The sequence below is a fragment of the Mustela nigripes genome, chromosome 7, assembly GCF_022355385.1.
Source record: "Mustela nigripes isolate SB6536 chromosome 7, MUSNIG.SB6536, whole genome shotgun sequence".
In the NCBI taxonomy this organism is placed as follows: Eukaryota; Metazoa; Chordata; class Mammalia; order Carnivora; family Mustelidae; genus Mustela; species Mustela nigripes.
In genome coordinates, this window is record NC_081563.1 from 77,995,240 (window position 1) to 78,019,078 (window position 23,839).

At 42.3% G+C, this 23,839-nt stretch overlaps 1 pseudogene; it reads left to right on the top strand.

Annotated features, from left to right (window-relative positions):
- Window positions 1-23,839, top strand: part of LOC132022385 (ribosome biogenesis protein NSA2 homolog) — a 118,889-nt pseudogene that overhangs the window by 29,513 nt on the left and 65,537 nt on the right.

Genomic DNA, 23,839 nt, shown 5'->3' on the forward strand with positions numbered 1-23,839 from the left:
AGGGGGTTGGGTGAGCCTGGTGGTGGGTATTAAGGAGGGCACATATTGCATGGAGCACTGGGTGTGGTGCGTAAACAATGAATTTTGGAACACTGAAAAGAAATAAAATAAAATAAAATGAAAAAATTCAAAAATAAGAAAGATCCATTTCCAGTAACACTGCATTTTTGTTAAATATTTATTAAAATTCACATTATGTTTATAGTATTTTGATCAATTTTATAATGAAAACTCTTTTAATGGAACTCTAGAAACTTTTTATTAACAGCTGGAGCTTATGATCACAGGAGATTTTTAAAGTGACTTTAATATACACACATTTTTATCGCAGAATATGATAAGCATAAAAATATATTAGGATGAAAATCTCTGGAGGAATTGGAATGAAAATGCAGATTCAAGGAGAAATAGGAACAATATGGTAAAGAAGAGCTTGTTAAGTATTTTTTAAACAGCTGATGGTGAGTATCAAATTGCTATGCTATTTATATGTCATTGGATACATTTAAAAGAGTAATGTCTCAGTTTTATAACTGGCAGATTTTCAATATGCAAATATTGCACCCTTTGGGATCACTACTGAAATTTGTGAGGCAAATATTTAGCTGTCAATGCACCCATGCTGCCTCTCAGACTTGGCCCAGCCCTTCTCCTTAGCGGGAAGGATCTTCCTGTTCTGGCCAGAACAGCACAGGCATGGAGGGCCTGGGAATGGGGCGGCCTGGCCAAGTACAGGGCTCAGGAGGGGGCATGCGGTGACAGTTGGGAAATCAGAAATTTCCTATGCTGTCCTGACCCCACCAGTTTCCAGAAGCCAAGAAGAAGGATGAAGTCCCACACCTTCCCTTAGGGACTGTGGCCCCTGAGCTGAGGACAGCAACAGCCTGTGGCCATGCAGACAAACATGCAGACAAAGGATCCCCCGGACTTTTAGGCCACAGACCCCTCTGGAGCCTTCTGTCTTAATTAGCGATGCTTGGCTTCCTATGGGAAAGCAGCACCCTGCCCCACACACTTTATAGCTCACCCTTCTCCCAGCAAGCCTTGGGTAAGTACTCTGGAGAGAGAGGGGATCAAAGCTCCCAGACTGATGGAGGAGACAATTCCCACACAGAGGAAGACAGGGGATGCCAGAATCTTCCTCCCCTCATCCTCAGCTTAAAAGAGGGACTTCATGCTCTGAACTTTTTCTTTACATTCATAATTCAAGAAGATTGATGCTTTAAAGGGCCCAGGGCCTGAACTATTTATAAGGTTCCTTGAGGACCAGCAACAACAGAAGAGAACCACCTATATAAACAGCTAGGCCATCATAAAGGAGCTGAAGTGTTTGGCAAACACAATCCAGGAAGACTGCCTAAAGGAAGTGAGATATTGGAACTTTTTTTTTTTTTTTTTAAGATTCATTTATTCTAGAGACAGAGAGACAAGTGGAGAGGCAGAGGCAGAGGGAGAAAGAGAATCTCAAGCAGACTCGCCACAGAGCCAGGAGCCAGACATCAGGCTCTAGCCCATGATCCTGAGATCATGACCTGAGCTGAAACCAAGAGTCAGACACTCAACCGACTGAACCACCCAGGCGCCCCTTGAAACGCCTTTTTAAAGGAGATATGGAGGCTACTAAGCAACGATTCCAATGTTTACTGCCTCCCAGAATGTTCTCCCTGTGGTGAGGGGTTGTAACACTGAAAATGCCCAATGATCCGTTAGCTGTAAAAAGTATAACCCGGCACAGCACTGAGCCTAGTTGGGTTGCCCTGGCCTGAGGACCCAACCACAGCTCATGGCCTTGCCAAAGGGGATAGCCAGGCCCGCTGCTCAGTCCTTGGGTGAGAGGGCACAGAGCAGTGGAGACCCACTGAATTTCCAGCCCAGTGTGACCAGTCCCTTCCAGGCATTCTTGGTTCCAGCCTACCCAGCCTGCCTGCCATTGCCCTATGCCTCCCTGCCCTGTGTTCTCCAGCCCAGGCCACTCCCTTCCCTTAAAGGCCCTTTGTTTGCATATCCCCTTGTCTACCTTCTACCAGCCCCAGCTCTGGGGCTCCTCCTCCAACAGTCTTCTGGGATTCCCCATCAGTTGAAGCAGCCCTTGAGCTAACTGTGTCACCCTCTGTGAGGCAGACTCTGAGACCTGCAGTTCTCTCATGAAACGGATCCCTTCCTACCTTGCATCATGGTTATTTAGATGGTATGATTTTCCCTCCCAGCCTAGGGCAAGAATTATCAGCCCCCCTCACTTCAACTCCATGAACCTGAGCTGAGTACCTCGTGGATGCCAAGGAGTGTATAGGGTGCCTTCATGAGGGAGGGACACAGAACCCTGCAGTCAAGCTTTCATGCTCCAGTAGGAGAGGAGAAGTCAAGTGCAGCTCAGAGCAATCATGTTCCATGGCCAAGTGTAGTGCTCTTTCTATAGCTTTAGCCCAGAAGGTGGCTGAGTTCCAGGTGGTTGGAAATGATTTCTCTTGAGTCAAATGCAGACCAGCTTGTGATGGTCTGGGTAGCAGTGGCTGCAAGGCAGTCCAGCAAATCCTCAGCCACTGGATATGGGCTTCTGGGGAATGGTGAGCACACCCTCCACCATGATACTTCATCGATCTGGAGGCCCGGGAGGGACTCTGGAGCTAGGATCCCTCTGGGCCCTATCTGAGCACAGGGAGAACATGTAGTTCACATCCAGTAGGTGGTTCCTAAATTTCTGAGAAGCTATTGGAAGTTCTGGATGTTCCTCCCAGAGGTGGGCAGACGCATGCATGTACTCTTTGGCACATGGTTTGAGGGGATTCACCTGCTTTTGAAAAACCCTCCATGGATCCCTGAATCAACTTTGATGTAAACAGTGGGTCCATCTGTGTGGCCATACCACCCTGAACGTGCCTGATCTCGTCTGATCTCGGAAACTAAGCAGGGCCTGGTTAGTACTTGGATGGGAAACAGTGAGTCCTTCAATGGAGTTGCTATGCAACGATGGGCAAAACCTATATACCCTCAGGGAAAGGTGCTCAGAAAATATCTGTTGAATTAATGAATGATCTTGAATTTGACCACACTAAGACCCCAAATTGTATTCACTGATCACTATTTCTTCTACTTTCTAGTAGAACCAGAGCCCACCCAGTGTTCAGGTAGAAGAGGCAGCCTTCTATGTGGTGACATATATGGGGTTCAGGGAATGTCTCGGCCATGAAGAGCGTCTCTCTCCCACAAACGGTGCCATAAACACAGCCATGGACACAGCACCCTCTGAAGCAAAGGGTCAGAGTGACTGAGCATATGGAATAGTTTTCCTCCTCCTGGGAGGAGCAAGTGGTTGAAGACAGATTTGTAGGGTGTCTCCTCCTTTGAGAAAGGGGCTCAGCAGACAAAGGTCAGGTGCATCGTTCCTGCAGAGTCTTTCCAACCTCGGCTCTGCCTCCCTCAAGGGCAATATTTCAACTACGAGGGGACCTTGAGAACTACTATTTCAAAATCAAAACACCACCCGTATGATCTGACCATTCAGAAACACAAAAACATCCTGGAAAATCTTTTGTGAGTAAGTTAATGAGAACTGCCAAGAGCACTCAGCCTCTGGAAAGTTTGGACTTACCCAAGCAGGAAAGACCTTCACAGAAGAAGTGTGGAGGAATGAGGATTTATTGGGTGTCTACTATGTGCTGGGTGGTTTCCACATATCATCTTATTTAAGCCTCACCATGTTGGGAGAAGAAAGTATCATTTTCCCCATTTACAAGTGAGGAAACAGGCAAGTGAGCCCAAAGCTACCCAGTTGGTAAGAGCCCAGATCAAACTCAGGCTGTCAGTTCTCAAAGCCCATGAGCTTCCTACTGTAGAGTAGGTCGAGGGTGTTTTGTTTTGTTTCAGGACAGAATACAAATCAGGCCTGTGATCACTTAAACTCAGAAATAAGGGCCAATCTGGAGAGATCAAAGTTGCCCTGAATTATATCAACTTTAAATTTGGAGGAGGGGCCAGAATCCCCTTATTTTCCCTGGAACAAGTTCTGGGTTTGCTTCGTGACCACGAGTACTAATCATTTTTTCTTTCTCAACATAGTACCCTGCAGACCTTAGGAGCCATGTGAAACATGAACGTGGGAAGATCTTCCACAATGGCCCAAGTCCGAGCTTCCAGAGGCTGGACAGAAGCAATGACACACAACTCTACAAGATGACAGGGTCTGTGGCCCAGCAGAATCCAAGAAGACTGATCCCTGCCTACAGGTGACGATGACCAGGGACTCACCTGTCCATATATTTCACTGTGTCAGAAAATGACTAACCTGGGAAAATACTAATTGTTGACTGCATTCACTATTTCAAAAAAAATTTTTTTTCTTTGTTGAAAGTATCTGTTTATTTTACCTCGTTGGCATTTCCTGTTGTTTCTGTGAACAAGCACACCCCATAAATGTCATTATCATTATCATCATCATAATAGCCAACATCCAGGAATTCTTTTGCAGTCTAAAAAGCATTTTCCTACAAAACTTAAAATCATGAGTATGAGTCATAACCAAGACTTCCTATGTTGAGATTAAGATAATTTTTTCCTTTGGTAATAAGCAATTTCAGGCATGTTTATTAATTTTCATTCATAGGTTTTCCTCTTCTATCTATCACAGCTATATTTAATTTTGACTAGATGTTTTTGAATACATCACTGGCCCCATTAGATAGAGAAATAGGGACCAAACAGTGTATCTACATGCAAATAAATATTTTTGTACACAGATATTCACAAACTGATGACTTTTAAAGTCTATATTTCTCAGACAAAAACCATTTGGATATCATTTGAGGAAAAAACAAAAAGCCTAAAACTTTTTCCACTTAATAGAGGGCTCTGCAGAAAATATTTTTGGCACCTCAAGTTGCCTTGTTGTTAGTCAACTATTATAGGGTTTTGCTCCAGAACAATGTTCTAAAAGCTCTTTACATAAGCAGAATGGCATTCCAAAATCTCATTTTTTAAAGGCATTAGTCACCAGTGTAACAAAACACATGCTCTGTACCAATAAAATTTAATGTTCAAATAAAAAATGCTTGTTTACATGCATTTTTATATGCTGGTCTATATTAAAGAGACCATGTTTTCCTTAGGTCAGCGGACACTCCCTCCTATTTCTCTGTCTAATGAGAAGCCAACCCATCCTCTTGTCATCGCCCTCAGAGAGGAGACAGAGATCCAAGAGAGGAGGAACAGATTCAGAAGTTATGACTTTGTGATTCGAAGCCGAATGGTAGCTCTGCCTCCCCAACCAGCTGACTCAGTCTGGGTTAAGAACTGTTTCCTCAGGTGGGTCACCGTTGCAAAGAGCTGTTGTCACTCAAACCCAACAGTTGTGGACCCTGCAAGAGGGTCGGTTCCTCCTCTCTTCATCAACAATACAGAATCAGACATCAGAATCTTGTACTGTACCAAAAACGATGACAAAAGGTACAGTTTTTAAAAAACATTTCCTTTTTATTCTCAAGTCTAGAGGATCCATCCATCAATATGACTTCTCCCTAAATTCATTAACCTTTGTTTCATCCAAAATAAGTAAATCCTAGGAGGTAGGGCTATGGTGCACCTTAAGTTACTATAACTCTGTTTGATATCTTCAGGCTAAAATTTTTCCTTCAGTCTAATTTAAATTTTCTAATCAAAGTTTAGGGCCTAGCAGCATCTGATCTTTCCCTGTGTTACTGGGTTTGATGTATTTCTTTTTTAAAAATATTTTATGTATTTATTTGAGAGAGAGAGAAAGGGAGAGGGAACTCACCACTGGGTGGAGAGCCCATGGTGGGGCTCGATCCCAGGATGCTGGGATCGTGACCTGAGTCCAAGGCAGATATTTAGCCACCCAGGAGCCCCAGGGTGTGATGTATTTCTTACATGCATTCAGAATCACAAAGCATGACATTGTGAATGTAACACCACGTCATCTTAGACTTCTCTTACGTGTTTTACAACGTAAACACGAGGTATCTTGGGAGAGGGTATCACAGTTAAGGATGGAATTTCTTGTAGGTAATGCCTCCCTTTCTGGTTCTATAGACAAAAATATGTGTTGTCTAAAGGAATTCTAAATGAATTCTAGCAAGAGGTTAGATTTTTTTCAATAGCAGGTAAATGATTTATTAGTCTGATTAATTAGAAATCAACTCCCTCCCTAAATAAATAAATAAATAAACTTCATAGTAACAGAGAGAGACCAGGAAAACAGAGAAATATACCCTGAAAACTATTTTTGTGTGTGTGCAAAATAGGTAACTGCTACTACTAATTCTTCCTTTTCCTCACCTGAAAGCCTTGCAAATTCTCGACAAACTACCTCTCTGTCAGAATCCAGAAAGAGAAGGAAAAACAAAACGAAGCTGACACCATTTTTTGCCCATGATGTCATTTGCTGTCTTCCAAAGCCCATGGGTCCAATTTTGATGTCAGGGTGCGTAACTCCGCAGTGACAGGCCCAAATGTATTTGAAGAGGGAAATAACCTTTCAGCTCTGTGCAGTCATTTTCCCCACAAAGACAAATATAGCCCAGGCTGAAATCACTTAGTGTCAATCAAGGTAACCAGATCAGCTCGCCGTTAATAATGAATTTGGTCATGTGCCCCCACAGTGAGCGAAGTGTGAGATAGCCAAGCACTTCTTCCATGTGATACCCACTGGCTTCTCTGTCAGGCCACAGTTCTCTCAGCCCAGCTGGGAAGCAACAGGGTAATTTAATCTGCCACCCACTCTAATTGCCTCACTGAGAGAATTATCAGGGTTGCCAGATAGGGCTTTCAGAGCCCTGGGCTCCAGCGTGGTGGCCAGGATGTAAAGCTATGGCTGGGGCTCTCATTAAGGATGGACTCAGGTTTTGCAGGGTCTAAGGCTTATGCAACTTGGGGCCTCTCTTTAGGAAAATAATACAAACATAAAAATATAAAATTAGAAGCAGGGCCTTGCTTAGAAAGGCTCTTTTAAATGAGAGGCCCTGAAGCTTATGCTTTATTGATATAATGGTAAATCCTCCAGTTGTCATGGAAACTCAAAGACCACTGACCTCCTGTCTGTGTCCTGGATTTTGGATTGATTGACTCCAAGAAAGCATATCCTTTCTACTCGTATGTGATCAGTTGCACTTTTCCATAATCTCTTACATGGAGATGAACTATACATAATGCGATCATGGGCCATGGACCATCCCTTTACCAACCACCTCAAATGTAGGGTTGTGTTTCTGACAGATGTCAGTCACCAGTTGGTATGCTCTGGTTCTCCTCTATGATGCCAATTTTAAAGGTTAAGGATATATTTCAAATATCCTTAGTTTTCCCTAAATAATCTGCAACAAAACGTTGAAGAGGATGACCACAAACTCAATCACTAGAGACAAAAATAATAGAATAGGGGACTCAGGGAGACTTTTGAGACAGGCAGTTTTCAGGCAAACCAAAGACTGCCTGTCCTATTTAAGAATTTATAAGCAAACTAAAAGCATTATTACCACAACAGGGAAAAATCAAATGGCATTTAATCCCTCAAATGCAATGTTGTTTCCACACTTCAAAATATTGTTAAGTTAGTAGACTAGAAGAGAAAAATTATATGATTATTTCAATGAAAGCAGAAAAGTTATTTCATGATTCTTAATTCTCAACCTCAGGAAACTTTTAGCAAGTTGGAAATATGAGAAAATTTTCTTTTCTTGATAATATGAACCAGAAACCTAGAGAAAATATTATACCTAATGATGAAATAGAGAATTATTCCTATAGATATTAGGAACAAGATAAAGGATCCCTGTAGCTATTTCACATTGAACTAGAGGTCTTGGCCATAAATGACTAGGAAAAAAATAAGACATAAGGATCTGAAAGGAGGAAACAAAACTGTCAGTATTTGCAAACAACATAATTGTGTATCTAAAAAATCTAAGAGAAAAAAATAAAAATAAAAAAGTAAAAAACAAAAAATTTAAGAGAATCTGAGGTAAATGATCACAATTCAGAGTTCAGTTAGGAGGCCAAGCACAATATCAACTTACGAAAACAACAGCTTGACTATATCCTACAATAACTATTACAAAATGTCATGAAAAGATCTTATACACCAAAGTCATGAAGCTACAAAATACCCAAGAATAAACAAAAAAAGTTTCAGATCCAAATAAAAACATGATAAAATTTTACTGAAAAACATTAAAGAAAACCCAAACATATATAAAGAAAATGTTCCTGTATCTGGTTGGAAAGCCTTGGCATCTAAAGATAATTGTTCCCCCCAAATTAATCTATACATTCAGTGAAATCACCATGAAACTGCCAGTGGGATATTTCAAAGAACTTATAAACTGACTCTAAAATTCTTCTATAAGAGAAAATGTGAAAGAATACCCAAGGTAATTCTGAAAGAGAGGTTCTAGAAGAGAGAGCATGCTGTTGTGAATTTCTTAAGTCTTCCAATTGAGGGTAGGTTTGAAGATGAGTAAGAAGGACCACTCAGGTACTCACAGAGTACCCAAATTGCATGTCATTGCAATGACCTGAAAAAATGAGAGCCTGCATCAGGTAGGAGAGCTTGGAGAGCACAGCTCTTTGGTTTACCTTAATCACACTATGAGAGACAGTCTGAGGGCTGGTCTGGTCAACCAGCCAGAAATAAATTGCCAGGTGATGGGAAGTCCTGAACAGTGTTTTCTGGGGCCTATATGCCCCCAGTCAAAATGCCTCAAAACTCCAGGATGGTTTTGCAAAACCACTTTTGGTAAACCACATTAGCCAGACCTATTATCAGTTTCAGTTTCTTGCTATATTGCTATCATGCCATATTGCTGCACTGCACACAGATGAAATAATAACCAGGCACCAAACATACCTGGTTGCCTTAAAACAATATGACAGGCCAGTTGTGATGGTCATGTGGTCATTATCACTACTCATCCTACAGCCCACTGTTTGCTGGGCTACTTCAGAAATGTAAAAGAGCAGGTGCTCTCTTTCAGGACTCCTTCTGCAAAATTTCAGGCAGGTGTGTTATCTATCTACTGGGAGGAGCTGAGCAGGACAAGCCTGGCCATTGGCTAGCACAATACCAAAACATAAAGCTGCAGGAAATAAAACATTGTAATGCTAATACAAAATAGCTCTGTGGGACATAAAAGGGAATACAGAAACTGAGCCATGAATATATGGGAAGGTATTTTATGGTAAATGTGGCATTTAAAATCAATATGGAAAGAACATATTGACTATTTAAAAAATTATATTGGAGCAATTTACTAACCATTTGGGAGAAATTAATTTACAATGCTACTTTTTACTACTCAAAAAATATGTTCCAGAAGGATTAAAGAGCAAACAACATACAAAACTATAAAACCTTAGAAGAAAATCTTAAAGTATAGAGGAAAAGTGATTAGATTTAATTTTGATAAAGTTTTTTGACAATTTGACAAACTGTAAAATTCTGTTAACAAAAGTCACCATAAACATACTAAAAGAAAAGTGACAGATCATGAAAAGAATTTGCTATGTATGTAACAAAGGATTGGTATTCAAAATATATAAGGAATTCCTATAAGAAAATGACAAATAGGGGTGCCTATTGGCTCAGTTGGTTAAATGTCTGCCTCGGGCTTAGGGCATGATCCCAGGGTCCTGGGATTGAGCCTCATGTCATTGGGCTCCCTGCCAGGGAGCCTGCTTCTCCTCTCCCTCTGCTGCTCCCCCTCCTTGCACTTTCTCTTTCTCTCTCTCTCTCTCTCTCTCTCATAAGTAAATGAAAACTTAAAAAAGAAAAAGACAAACAGACCAACAGAAAAATGGGTGAAAGATAGGAACTGGCAATTCATAAAAGACAAACTACAAGTCAATACTAAACACAAAGAAATCAGCTTCGCTGCTCACCAGTATAGAATTAAACAATAATGGGAAACCACTTCCACTTTTTACTTTGAATCAACAATACTTTGATTTGTCTGAGAAAGTATATATTCCCTTAATTTTTGAAAGATATTTTCACTGGGGATGAAATTCTTCTTCACAGAGATTCTACTCCTTGCCCCCTCCAGCACTTTAAAGATTGATTCCATCATCCTCTGGCTTACACAGTTTCTGATATGAAGTCTGCAATAATTTTTAAATCTTTGTACTATGAATAGAATGTCTTTTTCCTGAGTCTGAACCTATTGATTGCTTTGTTTTTTGATAGTGTATTTTCCCCCTCCTTTTTTGTATGTTTCATAAATTTTTGTTGAAATCCAGTCATCTTGTATGTGACAGTGAAAATTGATGCAAATAGTTTTAGACCTGGAAATGAGCATGCTTTTCCCTCTGCTAGGGATTTAGTATAGGGGTTTGAGTCAATATATTCAGGAGATGCTATGTGGCAGACACTGTTGGTTGCCTTTCCAAAGGTAATCTCTTCTTTTTTCCTTGCTAAAAATTTTGAATATCAAGGGGTCCCTGGGTGGCTCAGTCAGTTAAGTTCTGTCTTTAGCTCAGGTCATGATCTTGGGGTCCTGGAATCAAGCCCTGCATCACATCAGGCTCTGTTTTTCCTTCTTGCCTCTGACCTTCCCCCCTGCTCTGCTCTCACAGGCACTCTCTCTCTCAAATGAATAAATTTAAAAAATCTTCTAAAAAATCATCCATTGACAGAATGAACAGAAGGCTCAGACCTTGCCTCTGCTTACCCGCAAAACTGTCTTCACCAATTCTCCCACCTCCTCTATGCCCACCCTGATCTTTGATTTCTTCCAGTTCCATAACTTATGTATGCAGTTCTCTCTGCTGAAACAGTCTTCCCTCTACATCCTTGCCTAGCTAATTCCTGCTTATCCTTTAAGTCTTGCTAAGGGCATTGCCTTTTCTAGGAAGCCTTTCAAAACCTTCCTGAGTATGTTTAACTGGGCCCCTTGCATTCTCCCACGGCACCCAATGCTGTCCCCTAAATAGCACTTGGCATACTGAATGGTTATGATTCCTCACTAGAATGTAAGCTCCTAAGGGCAGGGACCATGTGTGTCTTAATCACTGCAGCACTCCCACGTGGGACTCGGATCCTCACACATGGTTGGGCCACAGTAAATATGTGCTAAACAAATGAATGAAATTTAACCTCTAGAAAGGAAAATAAGGCACACACATAAAAAAAAAATATATATATAAGTCCAGAATCATGATGCCACCAGCTTTGGTTTTCTTCTTTTTCAATATTCCTCTGGCTATCTGGGGTCTTTACTGGTTCCATACAAATTTTAGGATTATTTATTCCAGTTCTGTGAAAAATGTCGATGGTATTTTGATATGGATTACATTGAATGTGTAGATTGCTCTGGGTAGCATAGACATTTTAACAATATTTGTTCTTCCAATTCATAAACATGGGATGTCTTTCCATTTCTTTTGTCTTCCTCAATTTCTTTCATAAGTGTTCTGTAGTTTTTAGACTACAGATCCTTTGCCTCCTTGGTTAGGATTATTCCTAGGTATCTTATGGTTTTTGGTACAATTGTAAATGGGATCAATTCCTTAATTTCTCTTTCTTCTGTCTAATTGTTAGTATATAGAAATGCAATTGATTTCAGAAAAGACCCCAAAAAGCCAGAGGAATGGTGAAAAAGAAAACCAAAGCTGGTGGCATCACAATTCTGGACTTCAAGCTCCATTACAAAGCTGTCATGATCATGATCATTACATGATCATTACAAAGCTGTCTTGATCATCAAGACAGTATGGTACTGGCACAGAAAGAGACACATAGATCAATAGAACAGAATAAAGCCCAGAAACTGATCTCAAGTTTGTGGTCAACTAATCTTTGACAAAGCAGGAAAGAATATCCAATGGAAAAAAGACAGTCTCTTCAACAAACAGTGTTGGGAGAATTGGACATCCATGGGCAGAAGAATGAAAATGGACCATTTTCTCACACCATACACAAAGATAAACTAAAAATGGATGAAAGACCTAAATGTGAGACAGGAGTCCATCAAAATCCTAGAGGAGAACCCAGGCAGCAACCTTTCAAACTCGACCTCAGCAACTTCTTACTAGACATGTGTCCAAAGGCAAGGAAAACAAAGTAAAAAATGAACTATTGGGACTTCATCAAGATAAAAAGGTTTTGCACAGCAAAGGAAACAGTAAAAAAACTAAAAGGCAACCTATGAAATGGGAGAAGATATTTACAAATGACATGTCAGGTAAGGGATAGTATCTAAGATCTATAAAGAAATTAACCAACTCAACACCTCCAAAACAATTCAATCAAGAAATGGGCAAAAGACATAAACAGACACTTCTCCAAAGAAGACATAGAAATGGCCAATAGGCCCATGAAAAAATGCTCAACATCGCTTGGCATCAGGGAAATACAAATCAAAACCACAATGAGATATCATTTCACACCAGTCAGAATAGCTAAAATTAAGACAGGAAACAATAAATGTTGGCAAGGATGTGGAGAAAGGTGAACACTCCTACACTATTGGTGGGAAAGCAAGCTGACACAGCCACTCTGGAAACCAGTATGGAGGTTCCTCAAGAAGTTAAAAATAGAGCTACCCTACAACCCAGCAATTGTACTATTAGGTCTTTGCTCCAAAGATACAAATGTAGTGATCTGAAGGGGCACCTGCATCCCAATGTTTATAGCAGCAATGTCCACAATAGCCAAACTATGGAAATGGCTCAGATGTCCACTGGAAGATAAATGGATAAAGAAGATATGATCTATCTATCTATGACTACACACACACACACACAATGGAACATTACTCAGCCATCAAAAAGGATGAAGTCTTACCATTTATATTGATGTGGATGGAATTGTTGGGTATCATCCTGAGTGAATAAGTCAGTCAGACAAAGACAATTATCATATGGTTTCACTCATATGTGGAATATAAGAAATAGCAAAGAGAATCATAGGGGAAGGGAGAGAAAAATGAGTGGGAAAAAATCAGAGAGGGAGACAAACCATGAGAGAATTTTAACTCTAGGAAACAAACTGAGGGTGGCTCAGGTGGGTTGCTCAGGAAGGGAGGTGGGTGGGATGCTAGGGTAACTGGGTGATGGGCATTAAGGAGGGCATGTGGTGTGCTGAGCACTGGGTGTTATTTGCAACTGATGAATCACTGAACCCAACATCTATAGCTAATGATGTACTATATGTTGGCTAATTGAATTTAAATTTAAAAAGAAATAAAAATAAAAGTTAGGTTTGCTAAATTTCAAAAAATTCCCACTAAAGTTCAAGGGATCTGAACAGGCTAACTGGGGGAAGCTTCCCAGCAGAGGTGGAAGTGAGCTGGACTTTGCAGGAATCATACCGGGGGGAGGAAGACATTTCTGGAAGGATGAAAGCCAAGGTGCCAGAAATGTGTATAGAAGTAAGCAAAGCAGCCAAGGTGGATCCAAGTTTTCAAGTGAGGTGAGTGCCAGATATAACAGACTAGATTATAGAGGGTCTTGACGGCCAGGCTAAGGGGTTTGAGCTTTATTCTGTGAGCAAAAGGGAATCCCTTAAATATTTTGAGTGGAGTTGTGGCACAGACAGAGTCAAAGTTCTGACTAGGAATCTTGAGAGAGTATGGGGTGGTTGAAGCAGGTGGGTTGGAGCTGGGATCACCCTTGAAGTAGCCATTGTGATACTCGGAAGTGTAAGTAGATGGGGGTATTTGCTTGAGGAATGATCCCTCTCCCATCATTAGCCTATGCTTTTGGACTCAAAACAGAGATTCATATATAAAGCAAATACAAAAAGCAACTTAAAAAGACCTGTAGAAAGACCAAGTCAGGCACGGTGACCCTATAGACGGGAGATCAAGAAGCAGACCCAGGGAAAGAAAGAAAGAAGGTCTCCAGGCAATACCTTTACTGAAAAAAATGAGTTCTTTTGAAGTCATCCCTTTCGACTGAGGCTGTAAAGAGAATTTTGTTCATTTTTGCAAATGCCAGTGCCCTTTGTGGTTTGTAGTGTTTTCAACTACAAGACCATTTTCCTGCTGTCACTGAAAACTGTAACATTTCTTCAGACTACAAAGTAGGGTCACAACAATACTAAAGTGGGTGAGGGTGATTTTCTCCAGAAATGCCTTTTAAGATAGGACAGGAGGAAAGATACTCAAGTAAGAGTTTTTCATCCCAAGCACTTGCACTTTAATTATGATAACAGTCTGAAAATTCCTAACACCTTTCATGTGAGGTGATCAAAAGCAATTTTATTACACTCATCATTTTTATTTATATGCGGAAAACTCTTCTGATTTCAGCAGAGGCGAGATTTATTATATACTTGCATCAAAGCTACTGAATCACACACCTGACAGAAAGTCATATTTTACCGGAAAAAAATGAAGCCTTAAAATTTTACTGTCATAAGGTTTCTAGTCCCCTCCTTGTGTTTTAGCGTTCCTGCCAAACATGCCAGGAGAGAGGGTGCCTTGAACTTTTCTGACCCTATTATGTCAAACACATCTCTCATGTGCTTCATACTTCACCTCAATTCACTGACAATCCGGTCTGAGGTTTAAGAAATTCTTCACAGGAAAAACCTCAAAACACACACTGTATCTTCCACTCACATCTGGGGTCATATATCAAAATTGCCCTCACAGATCAGCTCCTGGCTTGTTCTGACGGAAGGGAAGGGATGTCTACCCTCAGGCCTAGGAGATGGCTCTCCTGAGTGCCTGCCCTTCTCTTCTTTTTCCCTCAGGTGAAACCTCACTTCCCTATTAGGAAACCTACCCCATTTCCAGTGTTCTGAGTCCTTGGACAGATGGTCTCTGAGAGCCCACGAACCCTCCAAATAGTTCCTCAGTAGTATTCAGCCAGCTGTGCTCTGCTCCTTGGGGCCCCAGTTTGTGAAGTCAAGTTCCTTTATTACTAAGAAACATGCATAGTTTAAAATAATGAGACTCCGTTGAATCTGAACGAGTCGGGGGTGAGGCCCAGACATCAGTTCAATTTTTGAAGCAGCCCAGGGAGTCTCTTTCCCGTCTCGGGGTTCAGCTCCTGGGTCTGTGATACCCGAAAATTGAGAGCTTCTTCACACTGGCACCTTGTAGCTCTGCCCCATTACCACGCCACAAAACCAATATATTGAGTTACACTGGAAGCACCATGGCCATTGTTTGGATTACCAGGAGAAAAAGAGGAAGAGGGAAGGTATGGAGACTCAAGAACATTCAAAGAAGACAAAAAGGATGATTGGTCTGAAAGGCAAGCTCTACCATTAACAGCGCCAGGCTGAGAAAATACAAACGAAAATGACTATCAGGACGCATGAAAGGAGAAGCTCCAAACAAAAGAATGATGGTGAGAGACTCCATGAGGAGAGGTGCTGCACGTCTACTGGGCAGGGAAGGACTGTCCCCAGCTCAAGTCTTTTCCAATGGGATGAAACAAAAATGCCAAGAGAAAGCGGGCAAATGGGAAGTCCCTTTGCCCCAAAGTTCATGCCCAGGGAGAAACAGAAGTATGGAAAGTGTTTCAAACAGGAAAGAGAAACAACAAAGCATGGAAGAGGTTAGTTACTAAAGTCTGCTTTCCTGAAAATGGCTTCCTTGAAAACCCCCTAAATACGAGAGATTTTGTAAGGCCAATGGGCTTACATTGCCAAATGCCCATGCAACACATTCTGAATGGAAAGCCACCTTTCACTTGCCAATAGTTGGCGTAAAAATGAATCCCTCATCCCCGCTACGTACTACTTTGGGTGTTATTACCAAAAGGTACAGTCACCAAGATGAATTTGAGGGAGTTGGGCCATGTAACACAAGGAGGCGAGAGGATCTGGGGAAAACATGCCCGGGTACCAATGATCCTGAAAGCAATAGAGGCACAAAGGCAGCCCTGCTGGTTGGCCAGCAGTTTCCAGTAAGTAATTCCTTAGAATTACCGACGACCACAGACCAATCAGGAAAACCACCATTTCTGTGTTGGTTCTGTATACCACCAAACAGCCCGACGTTTCTACAGTCACCAACAGAACTATTTATTCTATTGTTTAAAAAAAAAAAAAAAAAAGACACACCAAAAAGCCAAAGAAACCCCAAATCCATGAAAATAGCCCAGTTTTACAAATTGGTTTTCATTTTTGAGTCTGTTTAGCATCTGGATGTTCCTAAGTTTGAATAATTTTGAAAAGCAATTCTAGAAATATCATGGTTTGTTTCTGCATTAAGAAATGGGTCCTCAGGGGCGCCTGGGTGGCTCAGTGGGTTGGGCTGCTGCCTTCGGCTCAGGTCATGATCTCAGGGTCCTGGGATCGAGTTCCGTATTGGGCTCTCTGCTCAGCAGGGAGCCTGCTTCCTCCTCTCTCTCTGCCTGCCTCTCTGCCTGCTTGTGATCTCTCTCTGTCAAATAAATAAAATAAAATAAAATAAAAAGAAATGGGTCCTCAGCTAGGCTGATGCAGTGTTACTGGAAAACCAAGTACGGTTCAAACCCCCTTTTATTGTAAAGGTTAGTGCACACTTAAATACAGAACTTAGGCAGGAGATTTCCTTTCTGAGATCTTACCTGAAATCTCTTCCACTTCATTTTCCTTCATTAATCCTACGAAATGTAGCATTAACACATAGTCACATTTGTTTATAAAATATTTACACTGAAAGTACAGGAGAGAAGGCACGGGACAATAAAGAGGAGGAGTTTAGAAGAATTTGGATAAATCTTTTTACTTTTGATTCTTCCAATAAGTTGGTGAATTTGTATTTGAAACATATTTTCCTCTTAATCGTGAATAGTAACACCAACTTGGAACTGTATTCTCTACTCAAAATATATGGAAAATTGTACCAAAATGTTTGTATTTTCATACTTTAAGATGAAGGTATGAAATGGCTAAAAATTCAAGTAATTCCAGCTAAAATAGTTTTAAAAAGACTGTACTAGGAGCGCCTGGGTGGCTCAGTGGGTTAAGCCTCTGCCTTTAGCTTGGGTCACAATCTGAGGGTTCTGGGATCGAGCCCCCCATCAGGCTCCAGCTCAGTGGGGAGCCTGCTTCCCCCTCATTCTCTGCCTACTTTTGATATCTCTCTCTATCAAGTAAATGAGTAAAATCTTAAAAAAAATAAAAATAAAAAAGACTGCGCTGATGCCCTTAAAGAGACACTTCTTTGCAGTTACTTGGATAATATAAAAAAGGTCATGTTTTAGGTTTGTAAGCAGTTCAAATCACTTTTGTAATCTGATTTATGTTTGTAGCTTTGAGCTTTAAGTTGTCCATCATATTACATTAGCCTCTAATCACATTAAAGTATTTAAATTCTTTTTTTTTTTTTTCAAGTCTGTCTTGAAAGTACAAAACAAAACAAACAATAAAGCAACCCCGGTAATTTTAAACTGCAGCCAGGGTTCAGAACCCGTAGATTAGAGGATCTCTAAAGTTCTGTCATCTTTAGCATTCCACGGCTCTAGAAGGTACAGTGGATTACTAGGATACACCAGTCCCCTTTCCTCTCAAAACATGATGACTAATGCTAGAACCGCTAATAGTTTCAATTCAAAGACCTACATTCCTGATTTAGTTATTGCTGTCTAGAGCTCTGTGGTGAGTTGAAGGCATTATCTGGACTAAATGGGAAAAAAATGTATCAACCAGCAGTGTCTAGCATGAGTCATAGGGAGAGAGAGGCACTCAAGATTTCTCCTGGCCTGTCCCAATCCAAAGAAGAAACCATATAGGAAGAGATCTTAGATAAGAATGTAGATCAGGGCTATCCATAGTTTTAGGGATATACTGCTCTATAACAAAACTTTCCAAATCAAAGTGATCCAAAACAACAACTGTGGGCTCCTGTTGGTATGAATTGGACAGGGTATGGGAGAGACAGCCTATCTCATTTCCAAGCAGTGTCAAGAGAAAGGAGGTTGCCTGGGGCTGGAGGGTCAAGATGGCGTCACACTCCCATGCCTCTCCTTGGTTGGAGAGGCTGGAAAGGTCTATGGGGGTTGGCTGGTCTCCCTTCTCCAGCTGGGTCCTTACATGGTGTTTCAGAACTCTAGGACAGTGAAAGTAAAAACTCTCAGGCCCCTGAAAGGCCTCTTACAAGGCTCAGACAAGCACAGCATTGTCTCTGCAGAATTCCCTTGGTCACAGTAAGTCATAAAAGGAAATAAACTCCACCTCTTGATGGGAAACACAACACAAATGTCCAAGGAGGAAAGGAATTGTTGGCAGCCATCTTAGCAGATAATTTACCATACCCCTTTCTCGGCTCATATGATGGATCCACTTGTGTGGCTACTGGCCTAGAAATCGTATCATAAAACAGGTGAAGAAAGCAGGTCAAAATTCCTGATTATCCAATCCTAACTTACATTGTTTAAATAGTATAAATAATACCACGTGTATATTCTGCATATTCTATTCTTTAGTACATACATTTACATCACTGCCTTAGCTAATATCTAAATGTTATCAGATAGCATCATTTACTAAATTATCAGCTTCACCAGTGACTATCAGAAAAAGATAACATGGTTGCATTTTAGCCTTATAAACTCTTGAAGGGACTGTATTTTGTTGTATTTAAGAATACTATTGGGGGGAAAAAGAGAGAGAGAGGGAGGCAAACCAAGGAACAGACTCTTAACTACGGAGACCAAACCGATGGCTCCCAGAGGGGAGGCAGGTGGGGGGATGAGGGAAATAGGTGATGGGGATGAAGGAGGACACTTGTGATGAGCACTAGGTGATGTATGCAAGTATTGAATTACTATATCATACAAACAAAACTAATATTACACTGTGGAAATAAAATAAAAACTTAAAAAAAAATTCTATTGCACATAGGAAATTAAGAACACAATAGGAAGGGAGCTGTTTCCCCAGCAGCACTCGTACCTGTAACCCAAACTGGTAGAGTCTCTTGGGTGTCAGTTTCATGATATTGTGCACAGCCATGAGATTAAGAGCAGGAAGTGGAACCAGTGGCTTAAAATCCACTTCTAGGAAATTACACCCCCCACTCCACTCTAACCTCCCCCGATCATGCCCTTAGAGCATCTGTTTCCTCCTAGAGGTAGTGTTCTGCCTTCTAAGTCTTTTGTCCCCTTCACACCATACGATCCCAAAGACTTGGCAGGATTGGGGGAGTGGGGTCTTCTTTTTTCTTTCTTTTTTTTTTTTTTATTTATTTGACATGGAGATAGAGAGAGAGATCACAAGTAAGGAGAGAGGCAGGCAGAGAGAGAGAGGGAGAAGCAGGCTCCCCACTGAGCAGAGAGCCTGATACAGGAGTTGATCCCAGGACCCTGAGATCATGACCCAAGCCAAAGGCAGAGGCTTACCCCACTGAGCCACCCAGGCGCCCCGGGGTCTTCTTTTATCTTAATTACTCTTCAAATAGAATCCAGCCCTGGGTTCTCTTCTTGAAACCATGTCAAAGAGAGTGTGGCTTGGCCCACAACTCCAAGTGGAAAAACTTATTACCAATTGAGCTTCACTTGTTTCCACGTGGTAGTTCTACTGATTAAAATTTCAAAACGACTTTCTTTGTTATTTAAACAAAAATGAGACTTGGGAAAATTTTAAAACAATAAGACAATTGAAATGAGGACCACAGGAGTAGAGTTGACATACTGCCTGTCCTTTGAAGTTTACTGGAGAAAAGTGACATGAATGATGTCATAGACATGATTACATAGACCACACCCAATCACTTATCCCACAAGTGCTTATTGAGCACTTAATATGTTCCTGATATGGTGTTAAGCACTGAGCAAATAGAAAAATAGGACTCTGTTCTGGCTGTGATATTCTGAGTAGGGAAGGCAGACCAGATATATAATCCATTACATTGAATGATATCTTTTGTAGTCTAATAATAAGAATACTAAAAATATTTTTATAGCACTTACCATGAACCAGGCATGGTTCTGTGTGCTTCAATGTATACTAATTCACTTACTCCTCAGAATAGCTCTATGATCTAGATTCTCTTATTATCCCCATTTTATAGATCAGGAAACTGAGATGCAATGGTCCTATCGATGTAGCAATGCTACCATTGTAAAGGACAGGAGGAGTTGCTCAGGTGAAGAAGGGATATTTGCAAACCTGAGGACAACCTTAGGGCTGCTGAGAATGCGGGTGGGGCTGCGGAGGGTGTGAAGGGGGGCCCCGAGTGGGGTGGGGAAGGTAGGCATCGATGGTGAAGAGCAATGCATACTGTGACCAGGAGGTCCATGTGGGGCCAGCTATCTTCCCCCCCGGTCTGCTCAGAGACTCTCCCCTAATTTGAAACCATGTCCTCACAAATGACAGGCTGGAAATTTCTAAAACGGAGGTAGAAAACAATTTTGGTTTTCAGAGTCTTTTAACACACATTGTCTTAACTATGTATATCTCGTGTTTTGCCGTGAAGAAAACAAACAAGGAGATAAATGTCACCCAGTAAATAAGTCCAGAGCCAGGCCTGTGCCAGGCCCCAAGTGTCCATTTAGCTAGTCCTGTGTCCAGAGGGTCTCAGTGACACAGAAACGATAACGGGACATTTAGGATGCTGTGACCCCATTGGAGGCAAATTCACTCACTGTGAAAATGACATTAGAGTCTCATCGTTACTGTAGTCATAACATGACCCGCAGGTCTTGGTGTCATTACCTGTAAGATAAAGGAAGTGTTAAAGACGATGTCCACAGGGCCCATCCAGCTCTATTCTTCTCCACCTCCATCACTGTCCAAATGTAGCCTCATTATTTTAGTCAACTGTTGTTTTTGGCTATCGCCGAGTGTCCAGTTCCACTCACAACAGAGCTGAGTTGACGGACTGTGTTGTCAGAGCTGGAATCCCGGCGCCTGGGACACAGCCTGAGGCATGTCTGTATTCCGGCTGAGTCTCTCACTTCAGTTTAAGCTAACCTGGAAGCAGCCAGCATTTCCATGTCCCACTGTGGGATCTGCTTTGTAGCCTGAAATGAGATACGTGTCTCCCTATTAATATCCTCACACCGTCTAAATGCATTTTAAAAGCTCACTGTGTCCAGCAACCTGTGGGCCTGTTTTTGTTATTGTTGGTTGGAGTCGTGCATACCTGACCCACAAGTTCACCCCCAGTGCAGCTTTATCTGATCAGGGAAGCATGACTTGGAGAAGGCATGGGCACATTTCCTTTGCAAAGCAGACACTCCTGGATGTGTTTTTCATGCTGGATATCTGTACCCACTCGAATGGATGGCCATGGTGGTTCTCACCGGGTGGAGTGTGAGTGCCAATGAGGTTGTGGAGAGAGAAGAAGGCATTGCAAAGATGACCACATGGACTGAGTCAACTGCCCCAAGGAAAGGGACATAGGGCAGTGACCACCTTCTATTTATACAGGGCTGTTCAATTGTCAATAAGTCTTTGCATCCTCCATTCATTTGATCGCCATAGTGCCAGGGAGGTGACCAGGAAATAGATAATCCTCTCCAGTGACAGGAAGCTGAGGTTTGGTGAATGGCCAAGGTTACATGGAAGGGCATGTCTAGAACCCAAGCCTCCCACCTCCTAGTGCAGTGAGCTTTGCTCTGCACCCTGCTGCTGCAACCACTGGGATCCGAACTTGAACTTCCTGAAGGCACAGATACCCTTACTCAACAACGTATGTCTCGGGATTTGACATACAAAATCAAGAAATATTTGTTGAGTTTCTCAAGTTTTAGCTTGATTAATGAGAGAGACTGAATTTACTTGAGTAGGGACAAAAAGACTCCAAGCCCTTATGGGGCCTGCAAGACCCTCCATGATGTGGTTCCTATTGTCTTTCTGACCTCAACTCTGACTTCACCTCTTCTGCTTCCCCTAGTGCTCACCTCACTCTGGTCACTTTGGCCTCCTTGCTGTTCCTTAACTGAGCAGACACAGCTCTGCCTCAGAGCCTTTGCACTGGCCGTTCCCCTTGCCTGGAACACCCTTCCTGAGTTACCTTCATAGCTAATATCCTCACTTCCCTCAGGTCTATGTTCACACCTTACATTCTCTATGAGGCCTGCCCCAAACACCCTATGTGAACATGTAACTCAGCTCCTGCTCTAGTACTTTCAATCACTCTTACCTTGCTCTTTCTTTCATCAGCATTTTTTGCCTCTGTCACAACGTATACATTTCTTATTGTTTATGATCGTTATTTATCATCTGCCTACAGCTGATAGAATACAGACTCCAGGGAGGCAGATGTTTTTAACTCACAGATGTATCCCAAGTGCCTCTAATAGCCTCTGGCACATCGCAGATCCTCAATAGATACTATTGAATGAATGAGCGAATGGGTTTGCAGAGTTACAAATGCACTTCTATTTCATAGAGAGGTCTTCCTTCTGTAAGACCCTCTGTTCAATGGTCTACAAGATGAAGCGTGATAGAACCAACTCCTTTTGGTGACAGGATTGGCAGGGAATCTGTCCCATTACTTTCATGGAGGGGGAAAGGAGCGCCGTGACCTGAATCACTGACGGAGGATCTTTTCCACTGGGCGTGGACCTCTTGACTCTAGATGGGGTTCTTCCAAAGAGGAATAAAGGAGCAGATGGAAAAACAAAACAAAAAACCAGAAAAACATCCTTCATGGTAGATTTTCAGAGGAGCTCTTACTCTCAGAAGCAGGAAGGCATAGCACCAAGAATGCTACCTATCACAATTGTAGATATTGAGGAGTGACAGAACGTGGCCCCAGACCTACCGATGTGGCAACAAATGCAGGAGCCAGCACAGGGATTCCAAGCAGGTGGGCAGGCTCAGAGTTCAATGGGCAGGACTTCCGCTAGAGCCAGGTTCCGGGAGTGCTAAGCAGTAGGTCAGTGGCTGAAGAAAGAGAGGATTTCCCCAACGTTGTGGAATCTTAGTAAGTGTGCCAAGCCTGGGTACAGGCCAGTGATAAGGCTGGCATCAAGCCCATATACAAGCTTGTATGGAATAAGCGGGAGTCTTTGCTCCGAGGGCGGGGAGGGGGAACGTTGCGGGATCCTAGGCTGGTCACCAGGGCAAGAGCCTGAGGGAGAGGAGCCGGAATTCAGGCAGGAGGCTAGCGCTGTGCTCAGTTACCAGATGGGCAGGATGGGTGGTTGGTAGTCTGGAGACCCTCAACATCTCCCTCTTCTTATCCCAGACCTGGTTTGGAAACTGGGGACAAGCTGGGCCAAAGCAGGGAGAACCAGAAAAAGGTGGTGTCAAACAGACCCAGCTGCAAGAGAGAGAGAGACAGAGACAGAGAGATAGAGACAGAGCGAGAAGGATTCAGGGCACAGCCGACTGAAGTGCCCAAAGGCCTATTCACAGGGAGAAGTGACTAAGTCTGGCTCCTCTTTATTTAGCAAAGTACTGAGGAGAAAGACTGCACAGGCGTTCAAGAGTCAGGGTCAAAGCCCAATATCATGGCTTTAGAGCGGGCAAGTAGTTATTATATCTAAACCTTCATTTCCTCACAAGAGTGCCAAAATAGCCGAAGGAGAGAGCGCTCAGAAAGCCCACACACCTCACGCACACCCTGAGAAGGCCCTCTCTGAAAGGACCCAGCCCCTCTCTGAAAGGACCGGCAGTCTCTGACTTGTCTACCTCGGCCTTGACCTTAGCAGGTTGGAGGAAGGGAGACTGTAGCACACCCCCGCCTCACAGCCAGGTCTCTCCCCCGCCCACCTCCATCTCCAGTGCCCACCCCACCGTGTGCCCAGCCAGAGCCAGTTTATTTGAACTAAGAATTTTAATGTAAATATGCAACATCCCTTCCCCTCTCCATCCACTCAAGGGGCAGGAGCGTGTGTCCGCCCCCGTCAGCTGCAGCAAGAGTGCCCTGTGTGCAGAGATCCTATCTATGCTGAAAAGAGCAGAAATATTAGATGAGGCTAAATAAGAAAACACAGATTATTG